Source organism: Balaenoptera borealis, assembly GCF_965194805.1.
Source record: "Balaenoptera borealis genome assembly, chromosome: 2".
NCBI classification, from domain to species: Eukaryota; Metazoa; Chordata; class Mammalia; order Artiodactyla; family Balaenopteridae; genus Balaenoptera; species Balaenoptera borealis.
In genome coordinates, this window is record NC_138867.1 from 164878858 (window position 1) to 164901040 (window position 22183).

Here is a 22183-nt window from a genome sequence, read left to right on the forward strand (position 1 = left end):
CAGATCTTTTGGGATCACACAGCCAGAGGTCCATCTTTGAGACCCACCCGATCCTCTCAAGACCCCTTTCTTTTAAGACTCCTGGCTCCATTGGGGAGCTTGTCTTTAGTGTGAGTTGCCTGAAGCCTGGCACCCATAGGCTAGGACGCCCTTCTGAGGGTGGTCAGCGTCCCCTCCCCAGCAGTGATGTGCTGGTAAATGTTTAACAGTTGGCTCTCTGGGAGAGCTGCAGGACAGATTTGCCGATTTCCATGGTGTAAATACTCCCACGATGGCCTATTTCAAGCTACCAGTGTGATGTTGACCAGCTTGCAAAATTCCAGAAATTTTAACAACAGGCTCTCCTAAGCCAGGATGAGCTGGCCGCAGCACATCGCTGTTCCCTGGTCACCCCAGCCCTCTGAAGAAGTGGTCACAGGAAGGGAGTGACAAAGTCTCCTTAGGCCTCTCCCTGCAGGACCCACTGACCTCCCCAGCTCTTTGGTGAGCTATGGGGTGGGCAGTCAGGCACTAGAGGATTGTGGTTAAGAGTTGGGGCCCTGGAACAGTTAGAATCCTAAGCTGGGTGCCCTAAGACAGGTGATTTCAGCTCTCTGTGCCTCGATTTCCTCATCCAGAAAATCTGGATAATGAAAGGCTCCTACCTCGTAAGATTGTGAGGATTAAATGAGTTACTCTGTGTGGAACACTTAGCCCAATGCCAAACCCCGGGTGAACGCTCCATAAATGGGACCGCTGCAGATGCTGTGTGGATGCTCACTCTTGGCCTCCCTCTGTGACACCCCCTGAAGTGGTAGGGGGAGCAGGGTTCTTGGTTGACAGCACTGGCAGAGAGCATCAAGGCAGGACCCTGCAGATCTAGAATCTCGGGAAGGTGCTCATGCTGGGGTGATGAGCATTCATGAGAGGGCTTGAGAAGGAAGGTTGATGTAGTGAAAGATGACTCATCCAGAGGACTTGACCAGGTATGACTCCTGACAGCCTGGAAGCTGGGGTGGGTTCCCAGGACATGCAGAGTAGAGAGGTGACAGGGGTCACAGCAACATTCAAGAGCCCAGACAGGCCAGGCAAGGACAATCCATCTGCTGACCTGCAGACTGGATTGTGGCTTCAGGGCTGGTCCCTGGCCACGCCTCTTCTACTCCCAACTCTGGGTGTCCCGAGGCCAGAGGAGGAGAGGGACTCTGCCTAGCACCTTAGCATGTGGTGGCATTGGCCAGACAGTGAAGGGAAGGGGAAGAGCACACAGGCATTCCCTGGTGACAGCGTGTGTACAGGGGAGCTGGGAGGCGCAGCCCGGCTGAAGCAGACAGTGCCTGTGGGGGACCAGTGAGCGACAGCGCTGGCTACATCGTTGAGCTGGGGAGTGACAGGCAGTGAGCGGTATTTAAGGAAGATTAATCTGGCAGCGCGTGGAGGATGGATGAGAGCAGGGAGAGGCTGGAGGCAAGGAGAGCAGGCAGGAGGCTGCAGCGGTCATCCAGGCAAGAAATGACGAGGCCTCCCTTCTCAGGGAGCAGGCAGCGGGGATGGAGTCAGAGAGATGGATGTGGGAGACATTTGAAGGGAGGAGCCTCTGGATGTTGCATGTGGGGGGCGAGGGACGGGAAAGAGGCAAACATGATTCAGAGCTTTCAAGCCTGGGGAAGTGATGTCAGAAACAGAAAATGGACGGGGAGCCTCAGCGGGGAAGAAGCTTAAAGAGCAACAGGGCTCCAAGAGCTGTGCGCTTCACCCAGAGGGAGCTTCACCCTGCCGGGCCCTACCTAGAGGGTGGACGTCAGTCAGGCACTTTGGCCACAAGTAGCAGAAACTGGCTCTGGTCAAGTGAAGCAAAGGGAATGTAACAAGGGTGGTCAGGTTCAGTGGATAACCAAGGGACAGGCAAAGTCGTGTCCTAGGAGAGACGTTCTCAAAAGGTCAGTGTGACGATGGGGCTGTCCTATGTAATTCAAGGCACCGAAGGCAGGAGGGGAAAGTGGATTTGCTTTGTTCTGTGTAGCCTTAGAGGGTAGGGTCAGGACCAGCAGGTCAGAGACACCGGAGGCTGAGAAAGACCTTCCTAACAAGCAGTGACACCGGTGGCCTTGGCAGGCAGGGAGCTCCCCGTCTGTGGGGCTATTGAAACAGACCCTGTCAGGACCTGTCAGGGAGACTGTGGACTGGTGGCAGGTGGCCTTGGTGAGGCTCCATGGTAAAGGGGAAAGGATGGAGCTTTGGAAATGACTTCGGCTCCACTCACAGCCCCACTCTTACTGGTTGGCCTTGAGAAGTTTCTTACCCATTGGGAACTGGGCTATCTGGAGGGCTCCCATCTCGTGGGATTATGTAGTTTCTTTAGTGCTTGTTGCTTTGACTACTCAACACACGTTCTCACCAGCACAGCACTCTTCCTTAGGTGACGTCCTCTCCAATACCATGTGGTCAATCATGGGGCCCCATCCTGCCCCTAGAAAACACCTGACCAGGCTGGCAAATCCTAGTGGCGATCTTAGGCACAGTGATTGGTCCAGGGTGGCCACGTGACCTGGGCTGAGCAAATCAGGATCCTTCCCATGGCTTTTACCACCTGGAGGTGGAGGAGTTGCCCTCTCTGCCCCTGGGGTTGGCAGCTGTGAAGATGCAGGCAGAGATGCTGGGCCAGTGGCAGCTATTTCCCCCTTGTATGGAGAGAGCCAGGCTGCAGAGGGGAGTGAGGCCAACACACAGAGACAAGCGGAAGGGGGAGATGTCTGGTGGCCCCGAGGCCCTGGAGACTCAGGAGCCCGCAGCTTTTCTCTCAATCCTGTGGGCTGTCCCCTAGCCTTCCCGGCACTTGAGCCAAGAACATCCCGCTTTAGGCTTATGCCAGTTTGGTTGGGTTTCAGTGCCCTGCACCTGAACGGGGCCTGGCGCAGGATCTCAGGAGGAAGATATGACGATATGGGTAAAGCACCCACCCAGAGGTGGCTGGGTGGCAGTGTGCAGGGCATGCAACCCCCAGGTGGCAGACAGAACATTCTAGACAATAGAGAGTTCACGTAAAAGTCCAGATTTGGGGCTTCCCTTGAAAAGTTAGATCTGGGCACTGAGAGCCTGTTTTCCTGGGCAGGTAGGGGCTGGGACCTGGCTGCCACCTTGGCAGGCGTACACCTGTCTCCCATACACCCTCACTGCCCAGGCACACTGAGGCTGCATTCTAACCCCAGCACAACACTGAGAACTTGTATGGAAGCCTTTTTCTCCCCTCCCTTCCGGCTCTAGAGACTGCATTTGGGGCCTTAGGTTTCACCTGTTCAGTTGAGGAGGCAACAGCTAGTCAGGTGGAAAGTCTGAAAGCTTACTGGAAACCTGGGACTGGCACTTTGAGGGGCAGGGAGGGCGGGAAGTAGAGATGAGAGGCCCATTCAGAAGGAGCTGGTCATGGGCACTGTGAGCTCAAGTCCCGTTTTAAGGGGTGACTGGGGGATGGCTGCGGCCGGGATGGAAAAGGAGGATTTGGGGAGTGATTCCGAGGAAGCCAGAAGGAGGCCAAAGAGAGAGCCTGGGAGCCTGGGGAGGAGTTTGAAGTTTTGAGAAGGACAGGGAGGCAGCCACGGGAGGGCTGCAGGGAAGGGCCCCGCCGACGAGGCCTGGAGGGTGCACGTGCTGGGACGGGACCAGGAATTGCCACCTGAGAGCCTGTGCTCGGCAGCATGAAACCAGTCTCAGAGGTCGGGGATGAAGCGAGTGGGCAGGGCGTAGGGGCCACTCGGAATTTGAAGTGCTGTGAGGGAAAGATATTAGAGCCAGAAAGGGATCCTTGAGGGCTTCAGAGCAGGAGCCCGCACAAAGGGAGCAGGGGCAGGACAGGTGTGATTGCTCGGCGCTTGCAAAGCCCTTGCACACAGCTCTCTGCAGGCAGCCTCAGAGGGGAAGTGACTTCCCGAGTCAAATGGCAGCCACTGCAGGCCAGGTCCCAGGCCCAGCCCCTCTGAGCACAGGTCTGTGCAAGGCGGTGGGGCAGAAGGCCCAGGTCCCCAGTGAGCTTTTGAGGGAAGCCAAAAGGATGGACTGGGGGAGAAAGCCGAGTGAAGATGGGGACACATCAGTCATTAAATAAGCATTGATGAGGACCTACTGTGTGCCCGGCCCTGCATTAGGCACTGCGGATACACAGTGAGCAAGGCCAGCACCGTCCCCACCCTTGAGGAACTCACATTCTGGTGGGGGGAGATGACCGTAAACAAGCAGACAGATTCAGATAATGAGGAATGCTCTTCACGACTTGGAAGGCAGGCAGAGAGGGACGCGTGACCTGTGACCCCGGGTGAGCAGATGCAGGCGTGTTGGCTGGCACGTTAGCCTGGATGGTCAGGCCTCTCTGAGGAGGTGCCATGTGAGCTGAGACCCGAATGACAGGAAGGAGCCAGCCGTGGGGGCAGCAGCCTGGGGGTGGGAAGGAGCATGGTTCGTGGAGGTCCACTGTGGTCTGGGCGCAGGGAAGTGTAGAGTTGGGTGGAGAGAAAGCGTGATTTGTCTCTGTGTTCATGTATGCTATGTGCCCCTCAGCTTCCTGAAAGGCACAGTCAAAGTAGCTGAGTGATTAGAAGTCCCTCTGAAGGCAGATCCGATAGGATCCACAGGGGTGAGGAAGGTGGCTCAGAGGTGTGGGTATTATGCAAGAGAGCCCAGGCCTGGGGTGGTTGCATGTCACCCTGGACTGGGGGTCAGGAGCCCTGGGTCCCAGGCCTGCACTGAGTTCAGAGGGTGGCCCCAGACCAGACACACTCCTCTGCCTCATTTGAGAAATGGAGAGGATGACCAGGGCCTGGGCTGTCATGGCGCTGGTCCTGAGGCCTTAGAATGGAAAGGGGCGGGCCAAGGGCGGGGAGAAGGGAGGGTGTGGGGAGAAGCCAAGACAGGCCCCTTCAGCACCAGCCTGCAGTCTCAGTGCCTGTTGTCCCCACCTCCTCCCAGTATCAGGTATGACCCTGTAAAATGAGCTAGGGGAGTCCAATGCAGCTGAGATTCACACCCTTCTCAAGTATGTTATTATATATATAATTGAGGTGAAATTCATATACCCTAAAATTAACCATTTTAAAGTGCACAATTTAGTGGCATTTAGCACGTTCACAATGTTGTGCAACCATCACCTCTATCTAGTTCCAAAGCACTTTCATCAGCCCCAAAGGAGACCCCATTAGCTGTCACTCCCCAATCCCCCGCCTCTCCCCAGCCCCTGGCAAACACCAGCCTGCTTTCTGTCACTACGGATTTGTCTATTCTGGGTATTTCATGTGAATGGAATCATACAGTGTGTGACCTTTAGCGTCTGGCTTCTCTGACTTAGCATGTTTTCGAGGTCCATCCATGTTGTAGCACATATCAGTGCTTCGTTCCTTTTTATGGCCAAGTAATGTTCTGTTGTATGGGTAGACCACATTTGGTTTATCCGTTATCATCAGTTGATGGACAATTGGTTGTTTCCAGTGTTGGGGCTATTGTAAATAATGCTGCTCTGAACATTTGTGTGCAAGTGTTTGTTACCCAGGAGTGGAATTGCTGGGTGATACGGTAATTCTAGGTCTAATTTCTTGAGAAATCACCAGACTGTTTTCCTCGGCAACTGCACCATTTTATATTCCCACCAGCAATGTGTGAGGGTTCCAGTTTTCCACATCCTCATGCTTATTTTTGAAATCATTAAATTCTTGCAAAAATTGTTTTTTTCCTCTCTTGGTGCTCCAGCTTTGCTAGTGCCTGAGTTCATGTGGAGGCCACCAGCAGGCCAGCCAGCCCTGCCTGGTGTGGGTTACATGGCCCAGGATTGGCATCAAAGGGCAGGTTGGGGGCACAGGGGCAGCTGGGGGCACGTGGCCCTGCAGTGGGTCAGACTGGCTGTCAGGGAAAGGTCAGGCCTCTTTCTGCCCTCTGGAACTCTGTTCCCCTCAACCCCTCCCTTCTTCCTCCGCACACGCCCCCAGCCAGGAACTGCCCTCGCCGCCCCTCTGCTCCGTTTTGTGTGTGTGTCTCGTCACCAGGATAAATGTAGCTACAAACAATGCGGCGGGCTGGGTGCTAATTTGTCAGACGCAATGCGCGGCTGTGATTCCGAATACATTAACATTTTCACATGAAATCATTTCAATTTTTAGTGATTAAGAAGTATTTGTTTTAAAGCATCAGGATGATTTACTGCAGGCCTAGGGGGCTGTGGAGGGGGTGGAGGAGCCCCCAGGTGTGATGTCATTTGTAGGTACCAGCATGCACAGAGATCACAGCGGTCACCATCCCTCACGCACCCGTGCCCACCTCGGGCTTCCTGGGCATGAGGCTGCAGGTGGCAAAGAGTGGGCAAGTCTCAGGACCAAGAGGTGGAGACTCCCCCCTAACCTCAAGTAGCAGCCTGTCACTCTGTCTTAGCTTCTTTGTGGCACTTATCAGCATCAGAGATGACCTTCTTTATTGACTTGTGTACTTATTTTCTACTTCCCTCCACATTAGGACATAAGGTTCTTGAGGGGCTGTGGCCTGCTCACTGCTCACTGTGTCCCCTGAGCCTAGGACAATACCTGGCAGTAAGTAGAAGCTCAGGATTTGTTGGATAGATGGGCAGACAGGCGGGAGAGTGGATAGATGGGTAGCTGGATGGATGAGTGGGTAAATGGGTGGGTGGACGGGTAGGTGGGTGTGTGGATGGATGGGAGTGGGGAGGACAGATGATTGTTCAGGGGGCACAGAAGACCCCTCGCTGTACCGTGAATCCTGTTATCCTTGAGTCAAGCTCTCTCTGGGACTTGAGGGACACCAGCCCTCTCAGGCAAGCCACCTCTGCTGTACCAGGCTTCCAGGCACCTGGGAAGTACAAGTTCATTAGCACTAGGGCTGGTACTCACAAGCCTCCGACCCCCGCACTCTTCCTCATCACTCCCACTCTTTAGAGCCTATCCGTACCTGCCTCTCTGAGTGGATGGGAGCCATTGAGGGTTCCCTAGGGCGCTGGACAGACCGGCTCCTCCAGGACCCAGCCGCTGCCAGCCTTCTTAGCCAGGGACCCTCTCCTTCCCTCCCGGGGGCTCCCAAGCAGGGTGGCCCTCTCCAAGGCAGCTGAGGTCTGGGCCTGCAGGGGACACGTATGGTGTGCAGTGGCATGTGTGTGTGACAGGACATGCTCAGAGCTTGGCCGATTGGAAATCAGGCTCCTTCAGGCCTCGCTCCATGGGGGTCACACAGGAGGCCCTGCGTCACCCTTCTGCGCCTCCCAAACTTCTGTGGCCCTGCACCCCAACCCTGCACCCCCAGATCAGACCCCTCCCCCACCTACCCCAGCAAAAGGAAAATGAAGCTTTTATCGTTCAGCAGAAGCAACATCAGAAAACAATTATTGTTTTAATTACCTGCTGTCGCCGTACAAGACAGGGAGGTTGTAAAGTGCAATAAAATCTTTCATGTTAATGGACTGCCAGCTTGGGCCATGGTGCGATTTATGGGACTGCAGCCGGCAACTCCAGTCAGCTGGTATGGAGCCCCCCGGGCCCCTCTCCCCGTCCCTGGGGCCAGGTCTCCAATGCCAGGAGGCATTGTCCATCACCTTCTACTGCGACACAGCAGGGGTCCTTGCCTCAGAGCCCAGGAGAGCTCAAGACAGCACATACCAAGGAGTGTCCTAGAGGCTGCATCCCCTGCAGGGTGAACCTTGGATCGGGCCCTCTTTCCACTCCATAGAAGCCATGCCGGTCTTGGGCTGGGGCTGGCACGTGGGTGGGCCTGTCTCCCTAAATAGGCCCTCTCCCCACGACCCTGCTCTGCTGTGGCCCCCCATCCTCCAGCCACACAGGATCAGTGCCCTGGCTGCCATCTTGGACTTCTGCACTGCCCAGAGCCAGCCCTCCCCACAAGCCCTGTAACCTCGCACCTGTCTCCTCCTCCTCTGCCCCCCAATACCTCTCAGAGCCTGAATGCCACCTCCTGGCAGAGGTCCTCACCTGTCCTGCCCTCAACCAACCCAGCCCCACTGCTGTGCCTGCATCTTCCCAAAGCCCATCATGGCACACCCCCGCTCAGGAACCAGCCTGTTTTGTGCTAAGCTCTTTCACACATTCTCTCATTGAAGCTTCACGACAGAGCTTTGAGGAGGTGCTGTCGTCATGCTCCCCATTTTACAGACATGGAAACCAAAGCATGGACAAATCAAGCGTTTGGCTGGCAGTCTGATTTCAGAGGGCTGGTCTGAAGACTACATGGAGTAACAGCTGTGGAATGTTTGGAACAGTGCCAGGAATAGAGTTCATGCCCCAAACATTTTAGCTCTAATAATAATTCTTGTTATTGCTGTTCAACCTGGAGCAAATCACTTCACTGCTTTAGTTACACCTCGCTTTCCTCATCTGTACAATGGGGACAGCCATCGCCTATCCTATAGCATGAGAGGATCAAATAAGCCACGTGCGCGGCTCAGGGCAGGGTGCATGGTGAGAGCTTGGACCCATTAGCTGCAGTCCTTGCTGTTTCCACAGTAATAGTGGTGGAAGTTAAGGCTGTGAAGAGAAGTTGAGTCCACATTATGCAAGGCCCTTAATGCCACATCAAGGAGTTTCAAGCCATTCCAGAGATAGTGGGGAAGCTGCTGAAGATTTTAAATCCAGAAAGCCATGTGATCAGATCTGGGTTTTAGAAGGACCATGGTGGCCCAGTGGCAGATCGATGGGTGAGGGAGCAAAGCTCAGTACCAAAATGATCCAGATGAGGGCTGACGAGGCCTGCACCCCAACTGTGCAGAGACAGTTCCAGCCGTGGTGAAGGTGAACAGGCAGGGCTTGTCATGACTTGGACAGAGGAGGAGTGAGAGGAGCGTCAAGGGTCTGCACGGGACTGGCCTCTGTGGAGACTCATGCTTTTTTAGATCTTCCCTGCCTGGTGCCAAGCACAAGGCCAGCACAAGCGGTGGCTGCTCCCGCCTCCAGGACATGGGTAATTGGCTAAAGCCCAGGGAGCAGTGGACACATCTGGGGCTGGGGCCAAGTCTGAGTAGGGAGGAGCTCAACTTGAGAGAATCTTCAGGCCATTGCTGGGGACTTGGGTGGGGCTTCTCTGAGCGACCTCAGGGACCTGGCTTTGTCTCTGGATGGGCTCAGGTGCAGGCTGAGTCTGCCCTGGGTGGATTTGCTCATTCATTCATTCACTCACCCACTCATTTGTTCATTTCTCAACTCATGTCTTCAACAAATAATTGTTGAGCACCATCTCTACTGGGGGGTGGGGATGGGTCTGAGCTGGACCCTGAGTGTGCCAGGAAGTAGTACGGAGCGGTACACACACGCTCCCAGAGCTGATGTTCTAGTGGAGGAGACGGGCAACGAGCCAGTGAACAAATGAAGAAATGAAATAATTGCATGTTTTCAGGAGTGCGGAGGAGAACAAAGAAGGAGATGAGACGGGTCCCCCTTCCTCCCTCCTCCTCTCAGGCCCTGTCCTATCTGCCTATAAGAAGTGCCCACGGCTCCCCAGCCCTGCCAAGATACATCGTTGGCATTAGCAGCCTGGCCTGCCCTATACGTCTCCCTGTCTTCCCTGGATTACTTCCCCCATTTTGGCCATCACTTCAGAACGCTAATATATTCCCCAGGGCCCGGGAGGGGCCATTCATTTAAAGATCTTCCTATGGAGTCTTCTCCTCTGAGGACCCTGAGGGGAAGAAAAATGCCAGGAGAGGACAAAAAAGAGAGCAAGGGAGATCTGATTTCAGAACTCCCAAGCAGCAGAACAGATGCAGAAGGGAGCAGGGCCCTGCTTGCTCAGAGAACTATCTATCCCGCCGTGTAAGTGCCTCCCACCCTCCCTCTCACCCTCTGCCTGCGCCCCTGCAGGAGTCTGAGCTCCGCCACCCTGCCTTCCCGGGGAGAAGCTGTCCCCAGGTGCTGGGAGATGGTTCCCTAACGACAATTCAATTTGCCGGTGTCTCTCCCTCGTCTCTGCCAGTTCTCTGAGGAGCCACATGAGCGCTGTGAGGGCTCCGGTGCGGGCCAGCCTCGCTGTGCTCCATTCCTGTAGCTGAGCCAGAGTGGCTGGCAGGCTGGGCCCACCCTGTGCCAGGTGGCAGCCCCAAGACAGAATGGAGTGTGAGAGGTCGATGGCAGTGCTCTGGGCCCTGGTTGGTGCTCATATGACTGTCTAGGCTGGAAGTCATCACCCGTTTGGGATTTCGGGCGGCAGCTGCTTCTCATGAAAACATTGGGTAGTTCCAGGTCCCCGCCTGGCACTGTGGGCAACCCCTGCACTCAGCAGGCAGCATGGCCAGGGAGAGAGGTGGTCTCAGGGTGGCTTGGTGGTGTGACGGATGTTCTCATGCATCACATGAGCCTGGGAATGGGGCCTCTGGCCAGGGGCTGGCTTGTACACCTGGAGGTAGACATCAGTATTGATGTGACCCAGGAAGTATGTGCTCGTGGGTGGAGGTGACCTCACTGCATGCTTGGAAAGCAGGGATGACTGCCCCACAAGGCCAGCCCCTGGGGGCTTAGGGCCACCTGCTCTTCTAAATGTGAACAGAGGCTGCCTGCCTGGTCTGGTGTGTGCTCAGCGTATGAGACTCACATGAATGCCCCCAGGTGGAGGCAGCTGGGCGCCCTGCCCATGCCTGAGAGAGGTCCTCATCCAGGATTCTCTAACAACCCTGGTCCAAATTTCAGGAAATTCCCTGATCCCCTCCCAACAGTTCCAGATGCTCCAGAGCCTCTGATCCATTTCTCTCACGTGCTGGCATTTCCCTGCCTGTCTCCATCCCCTTCCCTCCTGTCAAACATATGAAATCACTGGATTCCTCAAAGAGCAGCGCCAAGTTCCTCCTCAACATGCAGGTGTGCGAGTGAGTGTGGAGGGAAGTGTGGCAGGGGTGGGGGGTAGACAGACACTTGTGTGCCTGAGCATGGGCGTAGAGGCACCAGCACCAATATAAATAGGTGCCTTGATAAAGGGTGTATGTCTCTGTGTGTGTGTGTGTGTGTGTGTGTGTGTCCTCTGGGTGTATCCTAAGTGTTCTGGGGTGTGGGTTCCATGTATAAGTATGTCTTAGAAATGGATTCACCTGGAATTTGTAGCAACTGTTTTATCATTGATAAGGAGCTGACAAAGAAAGGAAACAAAAGGTCTGAATGAATAAACAGTCTTCTGGCTAGAGAAGTGTAAGATGTGAGCTCGGCCAAGAATTGGAGCTTATCTTTTTTATTTTTATTTTTTTAACATTTAAATAAAAGATCTAGAAGAGAATGTGTATAGTGAAATCACCAAGTTTGCAGTTAAATCTAAACTCTCCTGGGTGGTAGTAAAATGCCAGGCTGGTGAGGGATACGCTTTAGGAAACCCTTATCTTGACAGGCAATGGGCTGGGCAGAGAATGGCCAGCAAGTTTCAGTTCGGGAGAAGTGATGTGGATGGTGTCTCGGGGAGGGTGTTTGGAGCTTCTTCCCTAAAGAGGGACCCAGAAGGGCAATCGAAGGCTGGGCATGGTTGGGAAGGGAGTTTGAAGTGAGCCAAAAATATTCTCCTCCCAACACACAAGTGAGGTATACCTGCATCCAATGCTCTGTCATGCTTGTGGTCATGTCTCCTTAGGGGAGCACCAGCCCAAGATTGGGGAAACCTGGGTTTTATTACAGACTCACATGGTCTGGGTAATTCATTTCCCTTCCTTGACCCTCAGTTTGTACATCTGTGAAATGGAGGTAATGATCCCTGGGGACCTGCTTCACAGAGAGGCAGAGACTGAGATCTCACTCAGATGACAATGTGTAGGTAACTGTAAAGTTCAGTGCAGCTGTGAGTGGATGTTATCTAGAGAGTTGTGATGAGAAGGAAACTGTCATATAAAGTCATTCTAGCCCACCTGGGACAACTCACTGTACAGAGAGAGGCTAAGAGGGAATATGGTAGAAATCTATAAAATCAGAAAGGGCATAGAGAAGGGAACACGGCTCCTTCACTAAATCCCAGCCTCACAGAATGAACCCCTCCCCACTCCTGGCCCCCACCAAAACTCAGGAGAGGGAAGTTTAAAACCAATAACCAGAAATCCTGCTGCACTCAGCAGGGAATAAACTTTGAAAATCACTTCCCCTAGAAGTGATACAGGCTGGAATTGCTTCCAGAAAGGTTTAGATAAGTTCATGGATATCAGAATCAGAGTGGTTCTTGGGCAGAATTAGCGTGTTAGGAGGCCTCTGCCCTGTGGGGATGATGTCAGAGAGGAAGTCCCCAGCAGAGCCAAACGCCTGGGCCAGACCTAACAGCGCTGTCCCTGCGTGTATGTGTGTGTGTGTGTGTGAGTCTGTGTTTAGGACTAGCTTGTTCCTATCTGATAGGGATAGCTCCCCTCTCACCAGTCCACCTCTTCTGAAACCCCCTTTTCTTCCTCCCCAGTCCATCACTCTCATTGCTGCTCCCACATCCCCCTTAAACTCCATTCCATGAGTTCCCTAGCCCAACTCCCAGAATTTCACTCTCAGTGCTAACCTTTGTCTCCAGCTTGTCCCTGCCAGCTCACCTCTCATCACAGAGCAGCACCACCACCCCCCGTGTACTGTCTTCTAGCACAGGCGCCTTGCCTGGCAGTGCGCATGAGCTGGTGAGGACCAGAATCTCCTGCCAGACCCCCCGGTTAATGCTGTTGGCGTGCAGCTTCTCTCTCCGGCTGCTTGCCCAGAGTCCATCTCTGCCTGGCTGCCTCTCCCAGGGTCCCCAGCAGACGCTGACTGAATAGAGGCTGATGTTCAAGCCCTTCAGGGACCCACAACCCTGGAGAGCTTGGGCACGTTAGGATGAACTGATATCCACACTGGGGAAAGGGTCGCCATCAGGAAACAGGCTTGCTTGCGTCTGTGCCAGGTTATCTGTCTTGTGCAGAAGGTCTTGGGGGACTGGGATTAGCAGAGGACGCAAGGTTATGGAGTCTGCTTGCCCACCGTGGTTCCTAAGATGCTTTGAGACCTTTCCAAGTCACCACGGATGGGCCGTGTAGCTAGCTGTGAGCTCTGTTTTAGCACCACGGATAGCGGTCTTGGGCGCCACAGGGATTTCAGCACCATGGACAGCCCAACGCGGCTGGCTCTTGGAGCCGAGCCTCTCTAACCTCGGCTACCTACCTCTGCCACCATCTCCAGAGAAATCATTTATCCATTCGCCAAGATTATTGGGCACCTACCTATGGTGTGCCAGTCACTGTTTTAGATGTTGGCAGCACTTTATGGAATGAAGCGAACACTTGCCCTGTGGAGCTTCCATTCTCCCAGGTGTGGACGGACTCCCACCCCATAGGCTTCCACTGACATTCCCAGAGCTTGTTCCAGGCAAGGTGGCCATGGAGGGTGAACAGATTATGCCTTCCTGCAAACCTGATTCTGCGGCTTAACTCTGGTGGAAGGGAGCTGGAGAGGTAGGAAATAGGCATTGGTGAGGCCAGTTCAGAGGGTATTTTAGGATTCTAGGAACCCAGTGTGATCCACTCATGCCCCATGAGTCCCCGGTGCCTATGGAAATAAATAGCAGTTCCCCAACCTGTCATTCAAGCCCTTGGTAAAATGTTCCTGATCCATATTGCCAGTTCTATCTTCTTACTCTCTTCTTCTGCTTCCTACACTCTAGCCAAACTGGATTCTCAAAGAATCTTTTGGTTGCAACATGACAGAAAACTCAACTCAGACAGACCTAAATAGGAAGTGGATGTTATTGACTCTTGTAACTGGAAAGCCCAAAGGTATGGCTGACCTCGGGCAAGGTTTGATCCACTGGCTCAAGCAATGTCACTCTGGAACTACTCTCTCCGTTTCTCTGCTCTGCGTTCTCTGGTGTCAGCTACATCCTCGGCCTCCTCAGGGCTGCCCCCCAGCAACTCCGTAGCCTCCCTGTCTTGGTAACAGAATGACTGCAGCAGCCTAATCCCTACATCCTTGCCCCACACCACTTAGGGGAGCAAATGTCTCCAAGGACCTCATTGACTGGCTTCCATGCCTCTCCCAAACCATCCCTCACAGCCAGGGCAGGAAAGACAATTGGTTTATGCCAATCAGGGCCCACTTCTGGAGCTGGGAAGTGGGGTGGGGGTCATTTCCACCCAAACCACATGACTGAATATGGAACAGCAGGGGATCCCCAAAGAAATGGAGCTGCTATTGGGGAAATGGGAAAGATGGAGGCTGGAAGGGCAGTTAACAGGTGTCCAATTATTGAGCGTGCTGGGTTTTTCTTCTGATTCTGTGATTTTGCCCCTGTTTAATCCACTTACTGATACCCTGTGCCACCTTCAAGGCTCTTCTCAAGGGCTCCTGCCTTCCCGACACCACTCCTGTCTCTGACTCTTCTGATCCCTCCCAGCACTGTGCTTACTTCTCCCTTCTGTCTGCTCACCATTCCCTGATCCGCAGGCAGTGAGGGGAGTGGACATGCATCCCAGGGTACGTGTGCTGGAGCTGGGTGATGGATGGCCGCTGTCACGTTGGCTCAGTGGGGTGAGATAACAGCACCACTGAGCCACAGGCAGGCCAGGAGAGCTGGCTGGCTGGGCAGCCTGGGCTGTCCCTGGTGCCCAGGTCCACACAGCCTGGGCTGTCCCCTGTCGTCACCCCCAGTGAAAGCTTGGACTTGCCCGATCTGTGGGTAGAGTCTTAGCCACTGAAGCTGCCCTGGCAGGGCCAGTCCAAATGTGACAAGAAGGCAGAGGATGTGCATGGAGGAGGTGGCCTCGCCTGAGAGTAGTGGCACTTGGGGGATGGTCAGTGGGGTCCCGAGAGAGCAGACACTAGGATGCTGGCAGCTCCCTGGATGCCTTTTCCCACTGTGGCTACACTGCCTCCTCTTCAAAGTGTTAACCTTCTTCAGGCGTCTCTGGCATTGGCCAGGGGTGAGGGACTTGTTGGGGGAGAGGAAGGACTTGTAAGGCACCTGCTGGTTTAAAAGAGAGGAGACTGGAGCTGAGTGTCGGAGGGAGGAGGGAAGAAACTCAGAGGCACGGGGTGGGGTGGGTAAATCTGAGGGGGTGCAGTGACAGAGGCTGGGCTGTGAGTCTGGGGAGGGGCCAGAGCCACTATTCATTCCCACCACTGAGCCTTACAGCTTCCCTCAGTGATGTGACACTCACATCAGCACTTTGCCTTTCCGTGCTCTTGTTTTAATAACAAGTTGGGCTCAGCAAGGGGCTGGCCGCATCTCCTGATCTCTTTCCCCATTTGATGGGGATCCTCACCCTGTCCAGGGCCTGCTGGTCTGGAGCAGAGCTCAGGGTAGCCGAGGGCTCGTGTGAGGGACTAGTGGGGATTCTCTGTCCCCTGTGAGCCCCGTGAGCACTTCCTAGAGACAGCTAGGGGGCAGGACAAGAGAGAGGCTTCTTGTCCCAGGCCTCCCTGTCGATCATCTTCTAAATCACTAACCAAGGGGAGGTATTACATCCAAGCCAACTTCAGAGAAATCTCAGTCTTCAGTGGGACAAACGGGACCAGATGTTGGAGAGACCTGCCTAGGTGACCCCACATTGACAGCCTTGAAAAGGCAGGTGGGGATGGGGCTGGGGAGAGCTTCCTGCCTCTCCACTTTTGCCCTCTTCTTGGGTGCCCCCACTACCCTTGAGGGCTGAGGACGGGAGGGCTGCTGCCCGCTGACTCCCTCACTCTGGGTATATGGGCTTTGGTTTCCTCACTGGAAAACTCCATCCACCAGATGGAGGGCATCTCAGTCCATTTGGGCTGCTATAACAAAATACCACACACTGGATGGCTTGTAAACAGAAGTTTATTTCTCATAGCTCTGGAGGCTGGGAAGTCCAAGATCAAGGCACTGGCAGATTTGGTGTCTGGTGAGAGCCTGCTTCCTGTTTCGTAGACACCATCTTCTTTCGGTGTCCTCACATGGTGGAAGGGGCGAGGGAGCTCTGTGGGGTCTCTTTTACAAGGGCACTAATCTGATTCCTGAGGGCTCCACACTAATGACCTAATCTCCTCCCAAAGGCCCACCTACTAATACCACCATGCTGAGGGTTAGGATTTCAATATATAAATTTTGAGGGGACACAAACTTTCAGTCTATAGCAGAGGAGGATGAACAACTAGGCATTGAATGGATGCAGTGTGACTTGGTCATTTGTCGAAAGCCAAAGGAGGCAGTGGGTGTGTCAGGAACCGTTCCTGTCCCTTCTGCTAAACTTGTAAGGTCCTGGGGTCAGGACAGGCTGGTAATTATCACAGAGCTGAAGTTGTAGGGGCACCAAATGTCTGCTCCAATTTATTTCCTTCAACCGCAGAGTACTCGGTGACGTAGGCAGTTGTGGGTGCCACTTGCAGTTAGGGATGCACCAGAGGCAGAGGGACTCCCGTGGGTGCACTACTAGCCAGAGGTGGAGCTGGGGCTCAGATTCTGGCTTTCAGCTCCCAGGTTAGAGCTCTGCCCACCACCCCAGGCCTTGCCCAGGGCTGAGCCCAGAAGAGCTGTGAGCGGCAGTACAGCAGGGACCTTAGGGCACAGACTCTGCAACCAGACTTCTGGCTCTGCCATGTCAAGCAGTGTGCCCTTGGGCAAGTTACTTCACCTCTCTGAGCCTCCGTTTGTCACCTGTAAAATGGGGATAATGATAGTACCTAACTCATAAAGTTGTTGTGAGAATTAAGTGAGATGCTATATATAAATATGTATAGTATATGAAACAAAGAGAGAATTTCTTATCAAGTTAAATACATGCTTACCATTTGCCTTCGCAATCCCACTCCCATGAGAAATGAAGACGTGTCCACCAAAGGCAGCTTTGTCATCACCAAAATCTAGAAACAGTACCGGTGAATGGATAAACAAGCCGCAGTCCACTCATACAATGGAATACTGCTCAGCAATCCAAAGGAACCAACTACCGATTCAGGCGACAACATTGATGAACATCAAAGGCATTGTGCTAAGTGAAAGAAGGCAGACACAAAAGACTGCATACTGTATAATTCTATTTCTATGAGATTCTAGAAAAGGCAAAACTATTGCGACAAAAAGCAGATCAGTGGTTGCTGAGGTCGGCAGAGGGATTGATAGCAAAGGGACGCAGGGAACATTTTGGGGGGATGAAACTGTTCTCTATCTTGATTGTGGTGTTGGATTCGTTTGTCAGAACTCACCAGACTATAGATTTAGAGGGGGTAAATTTTACCTTATATGTCAAAATAAAAAGACAACACTGCTCTTTAAAAAGCAGAGCCAGGGGCATAGTAATGCTATATAACTGTTATCTGCCATTTATTATTATTATTATTATTATTATTATTATTATTATTATTATTATTATTATTATTATTATTACTGTTACAATTATGATTACCCTGGGAAGAGTCTCTGGATTGGTCGTCCACACCCTGGATCTACCCTAGCCCTGCCCCACCTTCCTGCTCAGGTTGGCAGAGGAGGACGTACTGGGTCTTCCCTGCTGACCCAGCTCCCATGGGTGCAGACAGCTGGGTGGGGAGCTCAGGGAGGGTGCTCAGCTGTTTCCGAAGTCTGGTTTCCCTCCTGCTGATCCTGGGAGGTGCTCAATGACACGTTAGCAAGAAAGATGCCACAAGAAATAAAGTTCGTTATGAATTATTCTACTTGGGGCTAATTATAGGCACAGAGGAGAGGATTATTTACAGAGCCAGGAGGCAGCAGGGAGGGAGAGGGGCCCGGAGGCGTGGAAACAAGTGGAGGGCTGGAGAGAGTGAAGCAAATGGGGCGGTGTTTGGGGGGAGTAGAAGCACGTTTTTAATAAAAGCCGTAACTAAACGCAGGTCCAAGCTGATGGAAGTGTCTCAGTAGACAGATCAGAGGCCCCAGGCCTTATGATGTCCTTGAGATGGACCGGGATCCCGCAGGCCACCAGGCTTCTCTGGGTGAGGTGTGTGTGAGGTGACAGCGGTGTCCAGACTGAGCTAGAAGGGATGCTGGGGATGACCTGAGCCAATTGTGGGCGCCCACTGCTTCTAGCAGGCCAGGCAGGGAAGGCCCAGAGGGGACACGGTGGACTGTGCCACGCCTGAAGAGTGTTGCCAATGGTGGCTCACGGACACAAAGGCCTGGTGTGGCCCTAGCTTCCGATTCTTCAGTGGGGGTAGATACCAACATTGATGTGAAACTTCCTAGTCTCTAAAAGTTGATTTAAACCTACAAGGCACACCTAGGGGCCTGTGGCCAGCGGTTTGCAGCCTCTGAAAGCCAGCCTGGCCTCCCATTGTTCCAACTGGAAGACAGAGGCCCAAACAGCGCTGAGGCTCAGCAACTCAGCCCTCGGCTGGCCCTGCTCGCAGCGAGCAGGGCTCGGTCCAGCCACGGACCCCCACCCCGTGCCCCCAACAGACAGCAGCCATCGCACACCTGTGTCTGCGGCAGGGCGGGTTTGTGGCTCTCAGCTTGTCCAGAGGGCAGCGATCTTGCCCTCCCGCGTGTGTGAGCAGTGGGCCAAGGCTTTTCCAGGTATTTACGCCTGGCTGCACCACCATCTACCCAGTCAACCAGGCAGGAAATGACCGAGTCATCTGCTCCCCGCCTGCCTTCCTCCCAGCCGGCATGGTGACTCTCCTTACCCCGCCCCCAGCCCCACTGCGAGGCTTTTAACATCCTCCTCCTCTCCAGAGGCCGGTTCAGGGTCAGACAGCTCCTTGTACTGTGGTAACGGCCTTCACTCTCCTTTCCCTCCCCAACGAGCCATCTCTCTACAGCTCTCTGATCCCATCGGCCCTGCTCCAGAACCTTCCCTGCTTTTCCATGCTCAGTGTCCTGGCACAGATTCAAACCCTTTCTAATCCAATCCATGCTGCCACTAGATATGTCCTGCCTCAAATTCCTTGCTCCTGTTGTTCCCCCAGCCTAGGATGCCTTTCCCTACTGCTCCCTCCAGGCCGCTGCCTTTTCCCCTCCCTTGCCCACCCACCCTGCGGCAGGGCATGCACACTGCATTCTGTGCCTACCCCGGCCAGATGGTGTGCGCCCCAAAGACCCTCTGCAGCCCAGAGCTCAGGGCCTGGCACAGAGCAGGTTCTCCAGAAACATAATCATTCCTTCACTCAGAAATATGTAGTGACAGGGCCTCTGGTTCCAGGCAAACAGACAACAAAGAAACAAGTCAAATAGGGAACCCATCAGAGGCCACCCATGGTGGGCACTAGAGGATGACAGGCGCGCTCTCTTGGATGGATGGGGCGCTCAGAGAAAGGCTCTCTGAGGAGGTGCCGTGAGCTGAGACCAGGACAATGAAAAGGAAGTGAGCTACAGCTCCCTCAGCTGTAGGGGAGAGGGAACAGCAGGCACAATGGCTCTGAGGCAGGACTGAGCCTGAAGGGGCAGAAGAACAGATGAAAGGCCGGGTGTTGGTGAGTTGAGAGGACAGTGGCCTGTGACATCTGAAGGGACAGGGAACAGAGAGAAGAGGCAGAGCCAGCAGGTTTCCAGCCAGGGCAGTGACAGTGCTGTTTGCATGGGGAGCTGACTGTTTACGGGGGGCCACACAGGATGGCTGAGAGGAAACATCCTGCAGAGTGGGGCCTGAAGGTCCTACAGTGGGGATTTTGGAGTCTTCTGCTCTGACGTCCTCGTTGAAGCCTGCTGTTCTCCGGGAACGAGGAGAAAGCAGATGAGAGGAACAGGAGGGAGGGAGGAGCCTGGGCAGAGCCCTCAAGGAAGAGGCCAGGAGGAGCTCTTAAGTCAGACAGAGGGGTTCCTTGGCAGATGGGAGAAGTGGAGGTGAAAGCCCGACTGTAGGGGCTGAGTCAGGAACAGGGTGAGGGAGAGCAGAACGGGAGCCCAGAGGGGAAAAGAGAGAATGGACCTGTGCTGGAAAGGGGCAAAAGAGTTAAACAAATGGTTTTCTTGTCTTTGATGGAGAGGAGTTGAGCATCCCTGGACACCCTTTGGTCATCCAGGCATTTTACATAGCTCAGTGACACCAGCTCCAGGAAGCCCTGCTGGACACCTCAGATCAGCACTGGCCGCCCCGCCCCGCCCTGCCCAGTTATGTGCTCTCATGCCACCAGTGCTTCTCTGACAGAACTCTGACTTATGGGTTGTAACCTTGGACTTATGGCCCTGACACCTAGCCAGTGTCTGTCTCCCATGAGTAAGCTCCTGAGAGAGGGGCCTGATTTTGTCCTTCATGGAAAATCCAGGTCGTTACCCGGGGCCTGGCAGGAGAGGCCGAGGATGCCAGGGAAAGCGGCACAGCCCTGGCGGGGAGGCCTGGAGAGAGCCGAGGCTGCTGGGTGGTGAATTGGCCCAGGAGGTCGTGCCGACCTTGAAGTAAGCCAGCATTTCAGCAGGGGACAGACGTGCTCCGGATCAGGGTGGACACAGATACTCTGCCCGCGGAGCTTCCACAGGGGCACCCCCAGCCCCACCCAGACTCACATTCCCTCTCCGCCTCCCACCCCCCTCACACTCCATTTGGGTTGCTCTGATGGCGACGCCCACGTCCTGGTTTGGGGGCAGATGAAGGTCTGCCTCATCCATATCCAGCTGAAGTCAGGCCCCAGCTGATTCTCCGCATCCAACAGCCAGGATCAGGCCCTGGCGGGGTCTTTGTTGGAAGAAAGGCTGCCTGGATGAAGCCACCCCATTCCCACCCAGCGCCCCTCTCTGGGATGGGGGTTTGGAGAGAGACAGGGCCAGCCTCGGGGACTGACCGGCTCTCCCCGCTGGTCCCAGCAGGAAAGCAGGTGTCTGTGACCTGGCGGGCTGACCCAAGAGCCCTCCTTCCAGGGCTTCCCTTAGGGGGAGGACCGCCCCCTAGGAACAGGCCACTGTTCCAGAGAGAGCCAGAGGGTCCCAGAGAGAGCACCATACGAGGGCCGAAATGGGGGGCCCTCTGCACCCTCTCGCTTCCCTCAATTCATTAAGACCTGTAAGTTTTCTCATTAATATTCTTAAAGTTCGTTTTAAGGGGAACAAGCACAGAGATAATTGATAATAAACCCTCGTTTAATGCCCTCAGTTTACTGTATGTAATTTATATCTGCTGATAGCGTCTCTCACTCCCAATTACCCATTTAGCTGTGGCGATAACAGCAGTTCAGTCAGACCAATACCAACTTTTACATATTCCAGACTGATAGCAATAAATACCCACACAGGCAAACTCACTGGGCCTACTGTATTTTTTTTATTAAGATTTAAATATTCTTGCAATTATTAGTGATTTATTAAGAGCTAATGACCCCTTCAAGAGGCTCTCTAAATCTTCACCCAAAGAAGCCCTGGCCTTCCCCTCCCCCTTCACCCCCATCTCTCCTTACTGCTGCCCCCCCACCCCAACCCAAGTCAGAGAACTGAGCTGCTCTTTCGCAGCCTGGATGACATCACAGCATCACCCATGTTTCCATGGCAATGGCAGGCAGGTGAGGCGGAGGCCAAGGATAGAGGTCAGGCCTAGGGGGGGGCTGGGTTTCTTGAAGGTAGAGGCTCCTGTTCCTTCCTCCATCAGACCTGGGGGACACAGGGATGAGGAGGCCACCCACCGGCCCCCTCTGCACCCCCACTGGCCAATGGCCTCCACACTGCAGCCTCCTCCAGGCTGGTCTCCAGGAGCACCCCCTGCCCACCTCGTTCTGGCCTTAGTGTCACTCCACCCCACCCTTTTCAGTACCCCTCCTACCTTCACGCTTGTCTGAGTCTCTGCCCATTCCGTTAGGGGCCCTTGGGAGGAAGTACATCAGCTTCTCTCTCCCCTGCTGCCCTCTCCCTCCTTTCTTTCATTTAAAAATGTTCCACCCTAATTACGTCAAGGACAAGAGGGTGTGCAGGGGTCTGGGATTCTGGGACTCAAGGCCCAGAGAGGGCAGCGGTTCACCTCAGGCTGCACAGCAAGGCCCAGGTTATCTCTCCTTCCTCCATATTCCCTCATACTCCTGCTTCCTCCAGCCCCCTCTCCTCCACCCGCAAGACCTCCGAGCCCATTAAAGGGGCAGGAAAGATAATGAACAAACCAGGAAAACATGAAATCAATATCAGGAGGAAAAAGTACGGCTGCCATTAAGTGAAATAAACAAGCTGGTAATTATTTGGACAGCAGGTAATTAAAATGGGGTGAGGGCTCATTACTGTCTTGTTGGGGTATGATGGGCGGGCGTGGTCAGACACCCTCTTCCCAGCAGTAAGGTCGCAGCCAGGCCTGAGCTCCTGCCAGCCCAGATTTGGGGGGATCGTAGTAGAGGATTTCCTCTATGGAGTGCCCACCCCT

At 54.1% G+C, this 22183-nt stretch overlaps 1 protein-coding gene across 2 annotated transcripts in view; it reads left to right on the forward strand.

The window, feature by feature from the left end:
• Positions 1 to 22183, forward strand: part of UNC5A (unc-5 netrin receptor A) — a 68395-nt gene that overhangs the window by 11605 nt on the left and 34607 nt on the right. The window lies entirely within an intron of this gene.